This window comes from Rattus rattus, chromosome 6, assembly GCF_011064425.1.
Source record: "Rattus rattus isolate New Zealand chromosome 6, Rrattus_CSIRO_v1, whole genome shotgun sequence".
In the NCBI taxonomy this organism is placed as follows: domain Eukaryota; kingdom Metazoa; phylum Chordata; class Mammalia; order Rodentia; family Muridae; genus Rattus; species Rattus rattus.
In genome coordinates this window covers 55,254,952-55,269,187 of record NC_046159.1, presented here as the reverse complement: position 1 = coordinate 55,269,187, position 14,236 = coordinate 55,254,952, and the positions used below count along the sequence as shown (strand labels likewise).

General features: G+C 50.7%; 1 protein-coding gene across 3 annotated transcripts in view; it reads left to right on the top strand.

Annotated features, from left to right (window-relative positions):
* Positions 1 to 11,021: 11,021 nt before the first annotated feature.
* Positions 11,022 to 14,236, top strand: part of Slc6a6 (solute carrier family 6 member 6) — a 73,337-nt gene continuing 70,122 nt past the window's right edge. For all 3 annotated transcript variants that reach the window (XM_032906092.1, XM_032906091.1, XM_032906090.1), the window contains exon 1: positions 11,022 to 11,253. The gene's annotated coding sequence lies outside the window, so the exon portion shown is untranslated. The remainder of the gene's footprint in view (positions 11,254 to 14,236) is intronic.

Sequence of the window (14,236 nt, the reverse complement as noted above, 5' to 3'; positions counted from 1 at the left end):
CACACCTGTAACCTCCACACTCAGGAGGAGGTGGAGGCAGGAGGTTCAGAAGTTCAAAGTCATCCTTGGCTGTATAAGCAGCTGGAGACCAGACTGGGCTACGGGAAGAATTTCTCCCTGAAACAAGAAGGGAATGCACTCACAGGGCCTGACGCAGAGGATGACCAGAGGGTGATGCAGATCTATTGGGGAAAATCCGCACAGAGGTAGAGGCAGGAAAGAGATAGAGAGATGCTGACCATGAAGGCCAAGGGATGATGGCGGCCACTATAAACCTAGATGAGAACACAAGCAGTGCTGAGAGCCCCAGCAGAGGTGGGGTAGTATCTTGGGACTGTAGGCCTCCAGAGGAGCAGAACAGATCCCCGGAGGTTACAGCAGAACTGCGGGGCCTCACAGCTTACCTCCACTGATCTCCTTTTCCAAATACAGGTTCATACCGCTGGTACACACACATTTTACAAAAGTAAACAAACTCCCCATAAAAACGAGGACCATGGAAAGACAGCCACCTAGCTGGATGCCGAGACCAGATGGCGCCTCTCTGGGGATGGCCTCGTTAGAAAAGGAGGTGGGAGCTGGAGGTGTTTGCTTAGCCTGGGTGCAAATGATTAAATAAAAAGTAAAGGCACAGAACGGAATAGGTAGCAAAGGGTGTCGACATGAGGCACCTAGCTCGAGGAGCTTCTAATTGAAAAGAGAAAAAGTCCCTTATTAGCTGGAGTTATTTCTAGTGATTGGAGCTTCCATGGGTAGGCACCCCTCCCCCTACACACACACACACACACACACACACACACACACACACACACACACACACATTTTGTCATTGCATCTCAGGAAATTCTGACCCAGAAAGGTTGGGTGATCTCTCCTCACGCAGCACAGTTAGAACAGCGCTTAGGTGCTTTCCTTATGCATCGGTGGCTGGGCACATATGGCCATAAATTCTAAAGGCCAAACTGACAGATTGCCCTGTGTGTTCTAACCAGTGGTGGTGGTGTCTGGGTGGACTGCAAAAAGTTGACATTTCTTCAAGGGATGGTGCCTGGGCAAAAAGTTGTCTCGGGCTGAAGACAACAGCCTAAGGGACACCTTCAGATTTTTATCTTTCTTGTCTGGCTGAACCACTTGTGGGAAAAGCAGTGTCTGTGCAGGGAGAGCCATCCACCCATTGACCACATATCCAAGTGAACAGTCCAGGACTTTTCCAGTTACCCTGCACCCCTGCCTGGTCTATGCAGTTTTAGGGGTGATGTGTGTGTCATGTGTCACCACCATTTCTCCACCAATGATGCATGAAGAGCCACGATGTATGGAATAAAGGCGGGACTCCCAGCCTTTCAACACACAGGCAGAAAATAATGGGCTTAAAGGCACCTAGTAGCTGAGGATGGAGGTGGGTGGTAAAGAAATTGCTGCCTAGCTCCCCTAAGGTCCAGCCTCCATTCCCAGGAAGGGGTGGTGGGGGAGGACGGACCCCAACCAGTTATAACTAGAGTTAAAGCTTGACTGAGGCAGGAGGAGCCAGATAAAAGTCACTCTTGGGGATGACTGCTACCAGGAAGTCCTAGGTGACCTAACTTTTTTTTCCCTCCCCCCCCACCCCCACCCCCCACCCCCCGGGCTGGGGACCGAACCCAGGGCCTTGTGCTTGCTAGGCAAGCGCTCTACCACTGAGCTAAATCCCCAACCCCTCTGAGCTAAATCCCCAACCCCTGGTGACCTAACTTTTCCTCTTGCCTCTTCCTCTCCCCGACTCTTCTCCCTACACTGTCTTCTTTTTCTTATTAACTGGATCTCATGTATCTCGGGCATGCTTCGAACTTACTATGTCGCCGATGGTGACTTAGAGCTTCGGAGTCTTTGGCCTCCCCCATCACTGGGATTGCACACATACATACTAGGCATCAAACCTCCCCTCCCCCATCCCCTCATCCCACTGTCGTCCCCTGGGGGGCTCTTTGTTCATGTCTACTAGTTATGCCGTCATGACAAAAACATTCAAGAATGACAGTAATAATTCTGAGCATTGGTCTTATGCAGACCCGGGCCTTCACAGTGACCTCATCTGAGGCTCTGCAGCCAACTTCATTTGCAAACAAGTGCTCAGAGGCTTAGCCCGGAGGCTGGTCTCTTGTCTAAGGTAACAGCTGACAAGGGACAGAATCCAAGACCTTACAGCTGTCTGTTGAGTCCAGAGCCCACATCTGCCCCAAAGCTGGAAACCTCAAGCCAGAGGGGCCTTATCAGTCTTGCTGTGTGTCTTAGCACAAATAATTCACCCTTGCAGACTCTGTTTCCTTTGGGAAGTGGTGTTGGGGGTGTGCCTGGGGTCATGTAAGAGTTGAGGGGTTCTGGGATTGTAGCAATGAAAATTGGCCCACTCCGCCCAGGCTCAGATGACCAGTCCCAATGGCCTGAATACCCAATCAGGGAGGCCTTGGATCAGGCCATAAGTGGGCACAAGGAGGAGAGCAGCCTCCCTGGCTTTGTTTATTGTCTGGAGGCTAGGAATATTTTGAATTGTTGTGTTAGGAAGGGAGGGGAAATACCCAAATATAAGAAGGCAGCCTCAGAGAGGCTCCAGCAAGAATGTGAAGGAATTAGGCAGAGGAAGTGGGCCTGCCTGGGTACGTCTGGGCAGCTATGATGTTACAGGGTGCCCAGCACCCCTGGGCCAAGACTTCTGAGTTCCGATGAGCCATTCACATTATTTGGAAAGCTTATTTAACAATAAAGCAAACCAAACATGGTGGTTTATACCTGTAATCCCAGCACCTGGGGGAGGGGGTGGATGATTGCTGTGGGCTTGAGGTTAACCTGGGATGTATGACACCTTGTCTAAATAATTATAGAAAAGTTTCACATCCAATTAAACTGGAATTTCTGCTGAGGAGCAGATATCAGCATTTCATTTTTCTATTTTTATTTGTTTATATCTTGCTTTTTGTTTTTGGTTTTTGGTTTCTGGGTGGTTTGTTTGTTTGTTTGTTTGTTTGTTTGAAACAGGCTCTCTCTTTGTAGTCCTGACTATCCTGGAACTCCCTATGTACACCAGGCTGGTCTTGAACTTGCTGAGTTTCTACTGACTCTGCCTCTTAAGTGCTGGGGTCAAAGGGTATGTGCCACCATGCCCAGTTAGCACCAGGCTTTCTTCTGTGGTTCTGGGGATGCTATACAGGGCCTCTGGCTCTGGCAAGCACGCTACCATTGTGCTCGATCCCAACCCTGTGTCAGGGTTTCTTAAACTATCCGAGTGGTACTTCTGTGAGCTGCTGAGGCGAAAAGCACCTGCTCAGGGGCTGGAGAGATGGGTGGGGTGATTAACGGCACTTGCTGCTCTTACAAAGGACCCGGATGTTACTTCTAGTATCCACACGGTGCTTCACAATCTCCTATAACTCCAGTTTCAGGGGACCTCATGCCCTCTTTAGCACCAAGAGCATACATGGTGCAAATATATGCCTAGAGGCAAAATACTCATAAAAATTTAGACAGACAGACAGAACCAGAACCTCCCAGAGCAGTGGCTCTCAAACTTGAGCAGCAGGGAACCCCTAAAGAGTTTCCCTCGTGGGATCAACCTCTCCACATCCACCCTAGTTTCAGACTCAGGAAGTTTGGGTGGAGCCTAATACTCTCTTTCACATCCCAGTTCCTTCATATCTTGGCTTGGGGCCAGCCTCTGAGGACCCCTTTCTGCACTGCTGAATCCAAGTGACCTAAGAAGCACTTGGAATGGGCCTGGGTCACTGTATCCCAAGATAGAAAGAAAATAGGAAATCTATCCCTACATCAAACTGATTCAATCACATCTTCACGGTGGTAATAATCTGGAGATTAACTGACACCTTTTGAATTTCAGTTTGTGAGAGGCGGGTGGAACTTGCCACGTATGGGGAAAGTGAGGCCCCTCAAGATCTGTTCAGGACATGAATTCAGGGGCTGCAGGGAAGGTAAGGAGAGGAAGTAGTTCTGTGGATGGACTCGTATGCATAGTGCTGAAGACTGGCCCCTTCTGTCCTGAGCACACATGTGGTAGTTTGTGTGGCTGCAGGCAGGGCTGCTCCATCCAAAGTGCAGTGTGGGCGAGTACTGCTGTAGGCTCCAGGACACTGCGCTGTAACCACAGACTAGCCCTGTCCACAAGGAATAGGCAGTAGAACAGTGGGAACATATAGAAACAGGCCAGTGGGCAAAGGATGGGAAATGGTCACCTGGGTATCCAAGGTAGACTGAAAATAAGGAAGGACACAGGCCGTGGGTCTGGGGAGACTGTTGCGTGTAGTTTTGCTACACTGCTCTGCTCTGTGTTCCTGGCTGGATGCACTCTTGCACACACCCAGAAGCCATCCCGGATCTGAGGAACACACACACACACACACACACACACACACACACTTAGTTTTAATATGTTTTTTTTGTTTGTTTGTTTGTTTTTTTTTTGCCAGACACTTTAAGCTTCCCACGGCTAACGTGGCCTTATCTTCACTTTCAATTCAACATCTCCAAATCTGCCCTAAACCAATTGGGGAACAGGTCCTTCAACATTCATTCATGACCAGAGCAGCAGAACCACTCCCTACAGGAGACTCAGGACTGTGGACAGGTGGCTAGCTGAAAAACCAGGTGGGAGACAAAGAGCTGAGCCCCAAGGGTGTTAGCCAGGGTCATAGGAGTCACCTGAGAAGGGTTGAGGGGAAAAATACCCTGCATTAGAGAGCCATGGTGCAAAGGCTCTGAAGCAGAGGAGTGCCAGGAGTCCTGAGTGTGTGTGTGTGTGTGTGTGTGTGTGTGTGTGTGTGTGTGTGTGTGAAAAACTTTTAAAGTCTTTTCTATCTTCAGGCTCTGTGGCATCCCTTCCCTCTATCTATAAATGTTTGTATATAGTGGTGGTGAGGTGGTGATTTTTGTAACCTCACCATCTTCTCTGAACACTGTTAGTCAGTTCCTAGATGGGCTGTGGAAGGCCTCCCTGCAGGGCACTTGCCTTGCCCGTGCCAGACCTTGGTTCTTGGAGGTATTGCCATCAAATAATAACTGTAATAACATGATACACTATAAATGCTGCATTAAGTTATTCTACCAAATGTTTCAGGGAATAATAACAAGAACATTTTCTGTGTATGTTCAGTAGAAATGCAGTTTTCCTTGCTACCAAGTCCAGTTTATGTAGTGTTGGGACCAAACCCAGAGCTTTGTGAGTTCTGGGCAAGCACTGTATCTACTGAACTATATTCCCAGCTCAAGGCAGTCCTTTTTTTTTCCTTCTTGCTTAACATTGGTTTTTAAGGATTAAAAAAAAAAATATGTGTATATATGTGTGTCTGTGAGTGGGTATGTGCTTGGTGCTGGAGGAGGTCAGAAGAGGATACCAGGTCACCTGCAGGTAGTTACAGACCTATGGGAGTCCCTAGAGGTGGGCACTGGGATCTGAACTGTGTTCTCTGCAACAGCAATATTCTCTCTTAACCACGGAGACATCCCTCCAGCCCCTTGGCTAAATATTGTGATCCATAGCTGGATGAGAAAAAGAACGGGGTGGGGGCAGGGACTGTAGAATCAAAGACCTGGGAATCCTCCCCCTCCCACCCCCCACCCTCACCCCCCATCCCCCGGAAAAAGCATTCAGATATCCAAACCTAAACACTTGTGTGACCTTGTAGGGTCAGGTCCTAGAGTCCATCCCTCCCAGGGTTCTCTGGGCTTTGTCTTTCCCTTCCCCTCAGGTAGCCCTGGCTCTCCAATTCTGTCTTGATTTTTCCATATAAATGAAACCGCAGGGAGTCTGGCTTCTCTCACCCGGTGTATTCTGAGCTCCCTCGTGGTTCTGCGCATCCCAGGAGTCCTTTTGCTAGAGCTGCAATCACTCAGCTTCTATTTTCCTGTTGATACAACCAGGCTGTTTCCATTTTTAGCTGCCATGAATTGTGCAGCCATTCATCCTTGTACAAGGGGGCAGGATTCCGCGTGGCAATACCTGGGCGTGTAGCGTTGTTAGCTCAGAGGCCAAGGGTTCAGCCTTACTAGAAATTTCTAACCTTATCTAGAACTGCCAAGCTGTTTTCTACGGCGGTGGTGCCCTCCTATGTTTTTCTTGGGGAGTGGAGATGGGATACTGGTAGGAGAAGACCAGGAAGAAAGAGGGCCCTGCAGTAACCCCCAGGGAGCTGGCTCGGCCACGCGGCAGTGTGCACTTGCTCAAGTGTCCCTGGTCCCCCTACAGCTACGCCTCTATCCCTGATACGTTCCCTCCCTGACTCTGGAGCTGTCTGCTCCCTCTGAGAGGAGGAAGTGGGGCTCAGGGACTTACCTCCCCAAGACCACATCCGGCAATGGTTTCCCATGATCCTCTGCGCTAGCCACATGCCGGGCACTGCTAGGGAGCCAGCCTCCTGGGTGCTTCCTGCTTGGGACTCCAGCTTTGGCTGAGTCCCAGGCTGCAGCAGGCTAGTGGGCAACATGCTTTGGGTGGGAAAGAAACAGCGTGAGTGAAGGCTCAGAAGTGGAAAGGCCTCAGCACTTCTATACTGGGGCATATGGGTAGGAGGAGCACTTCTACATGCCCAGTGGTAGACTGTGCCAGAGACCCTATTCATTGCTTCCCATGAATCATCTCTACTGGATCCTCACAGCGGGGGAGGGGTGGTACACTGGTGTTTTGTTTAGTCTGGTTGTATAGATTAGGACAATGAAGTACACAGTGGTTGTGTTCCTCACTGTAGGTCACACAGCCCATGATGGATGAATGTAGGATTTGCAAGCAGGCAAGAGGAAGATTCCCGAGAGCCAGGGGACTCTGATCAGGTTCTGTGGTGTGATCACTGGTATATTGCCAGACATTGAACACAATGCAGAAGGTATCCCTAGGACAGAGTGATGTGGCTGAGAAGAGGACCACCCACGCACGGCCTAATAGCCCTGTTTGTCTCTTCGGGGTTATGCTGGGGCATGGTGCTCTGAATCCTATGAGGCTGGCCAAGACGATCCTCGATCCTTTGCAGGGTTGGTGCCAAGTGGACTTCCGAAGCCAGCCAGATGGCCCAGCATGTGCTGTGCCTCCCCCAGCATTGTGGCTACTCTTGGTGACCTGACAGATAGGACAGGAGATTCTTTGACAGGGTCAAGCGGGTTCTGTTCAAAGCCCTGATCGATTTGATGTCACTATCGAGAGCTTCTGAATAATGTATTCTCAGTGGCATTTTACAAATCTCATTCACTGCAGTAATAGCCAGGGACTGAAAGCCTGAAACCTGGATGTCACCCTGGGCACGTCCCCAGGAGCTCTGCCTGAACACTGATTTTTCATTTCTGAAATGAGAAGTTAGTCCCATTGGAATGTCAGCCAATATTGGCTCATGGAAGGAACTTCTACCTACTTTTTCTTGAAGGGCTTTCTAAGCGCCAATGGTTTGGTTTTCCTGTGTGCCCAACTCTGGTTTCCAGCTCCCACCTCTGGCCTGGGTCTGGGTCTCAGCTAAGCCTCCTGCAGGACCAGTTAGTGACATGGAGACATTTACAAACTAAGGAGTAACTATGATCTCTCTCTGGAGAGCTCATGTTCCACCGTGTGAGCAGACCCTTCAGTGCTAGATATCTGTGGGCGAGCAAGGGGCCTGCTCTGACAATTTTCAAGAGAATCCAGAATTTCCTTTCTAAGTTCTTTTTACTCATTCATTCATTCATGCATGCATGTGTGCATGTGCATACCACAATGTGTGTACAGGTCAGAGTTGGCCCGCTCCTATCATATAGTTTCTAGAGCTGTAGCTCAGGTTGGATCTCCTTTGGAGCAATTGCCTTTGCCTGCTGAGCCATCTTGCCGGCCCTCGTTTTGTTCTTGGAGACAGGATCTTATTAAATTACAGCCAATGCTCCTGCCTCAGTCTTTAAACTCTGTGTGTGTGTCTGTTTCTTTGTCTATCTGTTTCTATCTTTCTGTGTCTTTATCTCTCTACCCCTGTGTTTGTCTGTGTGTGTGTGTGTGTGTGTGTGTGTGTGTGTGTGTGTGTGTGTGTGTGTAGTTATGTGCAGGTGTCCTCATAGTCTACAAGACAGCATCAAATCCTCTAGGACTGGAGTTAAAACATGATTATGAGCTGCTTGATGTGGGTGGCCTTCTGCAAGAGCAATTGGAGCTCTGTTGTTCTATCTCACTGGCCCTCTATTTTATTTTATTTTTAAATTGTTTGACACAGGATCTTGTGTAGCCAAGGCTGGTCTCGAGCTCTCCATCTCCAAGGCTGGACTTGAACTCTTGATCTTCTATCTCCTAGATGCTGGGATTACAGGTATGTACCGTTGGGTCTGAGCAAATTCTTTGAGACAGACTCTTACTATGTAGTCCTGGCTACTCTGAAATTCACTGTCACCAGGATGACCTTGAACTCACAGAGATTCAACTTCCTCTGCCTTCTGGGTTCAAAGGTATATAACACCATGCCCAGATCAAAATAAAAATAATAAGATTATTGTAATATAGATTATTTTATATAAATTATAATATCATTATAACACCAATAATAATAATAATAATAATAATAATAATAATAATAATAATAACTGTAGACCAGGCTAGCTAGCCTGGAACTCAGAGATTTGCCTGCCTCTGCCTCCCAAGTGGATTAAAGGAGTACACCACCACCACCCCACAGCCTGAAGTTTTTTTTTTTTAAAGAGACAGTGTCCTTATGTTGTCAGGCCATCTCCAGACCCCTAGGCTCTAAGCAGTTCTGCCTAAGCAGCTGAGCAGTGGAGGGTACATGGATTCATATATGCAAAGTCACCTCTATTTTGATTCATGGCAATGAACCCAAATCTCGGCGGATGGAGCCCAGCACAGGCAAAGCAGCAGAGTGTCTGGGGCTGGATTCAGCGCAGGCTGCCCTGCTTGAGACTTCTGACTGCTCTGACAGTCCATGGCCTCTCACATACTGAGTTCGTACGCCTGACTGATCCTGTGCACCGAAAGCCTGGGGCTGGGTTCTCCCAAAGCCCCCTCCCTGGAAACAAACAGATGGTCTAGGTTTAGATTCCAGCTCTGTGACTCACTGGCCAAGCATCCCCCAGGCTAGTTATTTTCTCTGTGGCTCAGTTTTCCCTTCTGTAAAGTGGGAGAAATAGCAGTGCTGAGCTCACAAGGATGATCTGGGGAGGGGCAGGTTGAACTTGTTTACACGAAGTGAATTCTACCAGCCAGGAAAGTGCTAAAGAGAGGAAACTAAATAAATAAATATAGTAGGTGCGGTGACCCAAATGTCACTGAGCTGTGACCCCAGTTACCCAAGGGCTCTGCAGTAGGAGGGTGACTTGAAGTCCAACAATTTGTGGCCAGGCCAGGCAATGTAGTGGCATTCCTATCTCAAAACATAATAAATAAATACATAAATAAAGTGTAGTTGAGCACCTTCTGTGCACCAGGCCTGCGAAGCCTTGTGTACTTGGAGTTCAAGGACCAGATCTCCCAGCTCACAGAGCTGACTTTACAGAAGAGGAAGGCTGATGAATGCCTGAGCCACATCCTTCCATTCCTCACAGTCATCACTTGGGAGATACTGTGCCTATCATTCATTCTTAGACTCTGGCCTTCCCAGCCTTTCTGAATTGCATCCCTGGACCTGCCGAGCCTCTGTGGCCTCCCCTGCCCTGGCTCTCGGTGTAGTCTTGTGACACCATGCCTGCAGGCCCTTGCAGCCTTGCAGCCCTTGCTTCCTCTGCTCCCCACCCCCACCCCTCTGCCTGCACAAAGGTTCTGGGCTTCCTAAAGTCTGCTCTGGGTTCAAACCAGTTACTTCTCTACTCTCCGATCTACCCCTTGGTCTCAGCCCTTTGTGCTGTGGGTAGTGACATGTGAGTCTGGATTTTTTTTTTTTTTTTTTTAAGACGGGTTTTCTCTGTATAGCCCTGTTGGAAGTCACTCTGTAAACCAGACTGGCCTTGAACTCAGAGATCTGCCTGCCTCTGCCTCCCAGTGCTGGGATTAAAGGCACGAGTCACACTACCTCTTTATTTTGCTTCTTGGTGTCTTGTGCCAGCCTAGGACAATGGGTTCAGGCTGGCCAGGTCTGAGGCTTTTATTCTCAGTTGAAGAGGCAAGATAGACATGCTACTTGTGTGCAGAGAGAGTAGAGAGGAAAGAAAAGGAAGTGGGCAGAAAGGGGAAGGCCTTACTGAAGGTCACACAGCGCCACCTCAGGCTCAGCCAGGCTGTGGTGTGTACAATCAGAAGGAGGACATGCTCATTCAAATAAGGACAAGAATAATGGCACACTCCCCATCTCCATTTAAAAATAGTCACATTTGCTGACACTCGTTTGGCACTTCCTAGGTGCCTGGTGTCCTGTTCAGACTCTTAACACTGTTAACCTTGGACCCTCCCAGCAGCCAGAAGTGATGAGTTCCACTATTTTTATTTCCGTTTTACAGATGAGGAAACCAAGACACAGAAGGTCTGGGGAACTTGCCTGATGTCACACAGCCACGACAAAGTCAGGGGAGCTTCGAAAGGACAGCCTCATGTGGGCTGGAGGGACTCGGCCCCATTATCATTTCCACAGCAGCTCAGCCAGGCTCGCAGAGTTTCACACTGGCCAGAGAGGACTCCGGGTTGGGGAGGGTAGGGGGAGGAGGGGCAGATTCTGGCATAGACCTAGCTGCTACGGGAGACCCAGGGCTCGTCCTTAGATCTAGGTGGATGTGTTAGAGAGCGCTGTGGTGTGCTAATGGCTATCAAGGAAGGTGATGAGCCAAGGGTCTGGGTCTCTAATGCCTCATCGCCTGCATGAGAGGCCTGAGCAGGGCCATTTGCCACCAGCGTTTTGATGGAGCATGAGGATGGGTGCGCGCGCTCGATGAGGCGAGCCCGGGTTCTTTGTGTGTCCGAGCTCGTGCGCGCGTGCGTGCATGCGTGTGTGTGTGTGTGTGTGTGTGTGTGTGTGTGTGTGTGTGTGTGTCCTGTGTGTGGGCGTGGCTGACCGCCCAGACCCCGCCCTAGGCCCCGCCCAGGCCCGGCCAAGCTGGTATTTTTCCACCCAGCAGGATGGGTGATGCGGAGAGCTGCCTGTTCAGACAACAGACACGCGAGGTCAGGGAGAAGCCGCTTATAAATTACCGCTTCCTCCGCGCCGCCGCCAGCGTCGTGCTCCGGGACCTGGCTGCTGCTGAGCTCCCGTGCCAAGCCGCCAACGCCGCGATCGCCGCCAGTCCCGCCAGCCTCGGGCCGGGCCATCCGCTGTGGGCTTAGCCACCCAGGTACCCAGGGCGTGCGGGCCGCGACTGCAGCCCCCTCCCCGGGCCGCGCTCCGCCACCTCACCGCGTCCCTGCGGGTCTGGCCTCCCCGCGCTCTTTCATCCCCTTCACCCCTAAGGGAGGGAACGAGGGTCTCCTGCTCCGCTCTGCTAGAGAGGGAGTTATTGTTTCCCTGGCGAAGGGGCTGGGGCTACTGGTGCAGCGGCAGGTGTGTGTGTGTGTGTGTGTGTGTGTGTGTGTGTGTGTGTGTGTGTGTGTCCCGCGGAGTGTCTCCTTTTCCCTGGATATCTCTGTTTCTGAGGGTGGCTGTTTCTCCACCCTAGGCAGCCGTGTACATGTGCGCCCCGGGGTGTGTGATATTTTCAATGCCCTGGGCTGCCTTACCTGAGTGTAGTGTGGCCGTGTGGCTCTGTCTCCTGATACACACACACACACACACACACACACACACACACACACACACCTTGCCTATGCGAACCTGTACGTGTGTCTGTGTCTCCGGAACGCTAGCTGTGTGCACGTGTGTGTCCCTGATTGTGGCTGTATCCCCTGGGTCCCTGGCTGTGGGCAAGTCTAGTGTCTTTCGGCTGTACCCAAGAGGACATTCCTGGTGCCCAGTGGGCCCAATTGGCATCTTTGGTTCTCCGTAGTATTTAGGAGAGGTAAAAGGGAGGTATGGCTCCAGGTGCTGTCTGGGTGTGGCGCGCAGGTGATAGTGACAGCTGCCCCTAGGTTTGAGTAGCAGACTGAGGCCCGGAGCGACAGCCAGGGGTAATGGGCAGTGGGAAGCAAGCACCAGCTGGACACATCTTCCTCTAGGCTGCTCCCCTTCCCTTTATAGGTTCCTCTTTTGGGTGGGAGATTCTGGTCCGCTCCCACTGGGGAAGCCACACAAGGAACCAGTCTCAGGAACAGGTCCTACAGTCCCAAAGCCTCAGCCTAGACTATCCTGGCTGCAAGGGAGGCGTGTGCTCAGCAGGGCCACCGACCTGGCTATTTTGGTCACTGCTTGGCCTCTGCCAGATCCCTGCCTTCTCCAGGACCAGCCCCAAAGGCTTGGGAGACAGCCGGGGGCCCCCATTTCCTGCCTGGAGAAATAAATCATCTCAAAGACTGCCCAGGCGCTTGACCCGGAGGGTCTTCGGACTGCGGTTTAGTAGCACGTGGCTCCATTTGGATGTCAGTAAATTGGCCTCCGATTTGGCACAGCTAGCTTTCAAATAAATGTCATAGAGATCTTTTTTAAATTAAAAGAAAAAAAAATTTTTTTTGTTTTTTTGTTGCTGGTAGGGAGGGGATCTCACCCAGAGTCTCTAAGCCAGAAGGAGTTTATTTTTATGAGAGAGCTGGTGAGTGCTTAGCAACGGCCTGCCTGCCTCCCTCTTTACCAGGGAGTCATCGGGGAGTGGGGGGTGAAAGGGAGGTGTTTTAGCAAGATGATGGTGGGTGGCTAGAGGGGGAACCTAGGCACCAGCTGAGAACCCATAACAGGATGGTATTGGCAGATGGTTGGAGGTTGCCTTAGATCTTGGTTCAACCACCCAGCTAACCTTGGGCAATGTTTCTTGTCCTCAGTCTCTTCACCTGTAAAATGGGTGGGGCTTACTACCCATTGGATATGTCAACCAGGGATCCAAGAGTCAGTGCTTGCCCCCAGAAAGACTGTGTGTCCCTCTCAATGGTGACCTTGGGTAGTTCTCTTAGCTTGAGCTTGGCTGTCCAGGCGACAAGGACGCTAAGGCCAGCCTCGCCTTGTCCTTGAAGGGATTGAGGGAGATGAGGCTGAATAAGCTTGTGGTAAGCTGTAAAGCCGGGCTCGGCTCTAGAGCTGCTGATTAGAGGGTGTCACGAGGTCTTGGGTCATTGTGGTATGTGGCAAGAGCCATGGTGCTGTCCGGAGAGAGCCTTTGTCCTTTGGGAATACCCTGGTATTGCCTGTAGCTCTGTTGTGGTCAGGCTCCCCGACTTCTAGCCCCCTCTACCCACATCTGCTTGGTGGCATCTGGAGGCTCAGGGGGTCTGGGGAAGAGCCCATTCTACAGATGGGCTAATTGAGAGCTGTCTAGGAGCCTGTACAGAATTGGGTTCCAAAAGCTTTGCTGTGGCCAGCTATGCATTTAGGCTTCACAGTGCTTGGGGCACCGATTTGTTGGGGACATTAAGTTGGGAACATTAAGGTGGAGCAGGTTCTGGAGAAAATGAAAGACAAAGGTCTTCTGGTCCTTAGGGCTGGAGGGTGTATGGGGGGAGGGTCCTTAGTACCTCGGATTCCTTCTTGCTTCTCTGCGCCTTTAAGTGGAGCCCAGCTACTATCTATGGCTGCAGCAGGTGTTGTGCCACCCCGTCCCCACCCCACCCAGAGGCCGCCTGGCACTGGGGGTCCCCATTTCTTACCTTGACTTGTGAGAGGTTTAATTCTCCAAAAGTTTCCAAAGGTCTCAGTGATAAGGTGCCATGAGTCACTGAGCACATTCCTGGACACAGGAAAGAGCTGTCAATCACAGGGACTCCCTGGAGTGTTCCCAGCTAATGCCATTGCTGGCATCTGGGTGGGAATAGAAAGTTGGCTTGGGGTTCCAGCTGTGCTGACCGATTTTGGCAGTGGTTGTAGGCAAGAGTCAGACTCTGCAGTTTGCTTCTTGGCGCTAGTCAATTTACCCCAGCCAAAGAAGTTTGAATCTGTGCGTTGTGAGGAGTAGCTACGGTCCAGGAGCATCCATACCCTGGGTGAGAACTAGGGCTCTTTCTTTCTTTTTTTTTTCTTTCTTTTTTTCAGAGCTGGGGACCGAACCCAGGGCCTTGCACTTGCTAGGCAAGCGCTCTACCACTGAGCTAAATCCCCAACCCCGCACTAGGGCTCTTTCTTAATGTGCCTCATTTAGGTGGTTAAGAAACCTTGGCTCAGGTCAGCCCTGGGCAGGCACTGGATTTGGGGTAGAATGTTGGCTCTGAGGCACTAATAACCTAGAGGGGGAGGCTGCTGCA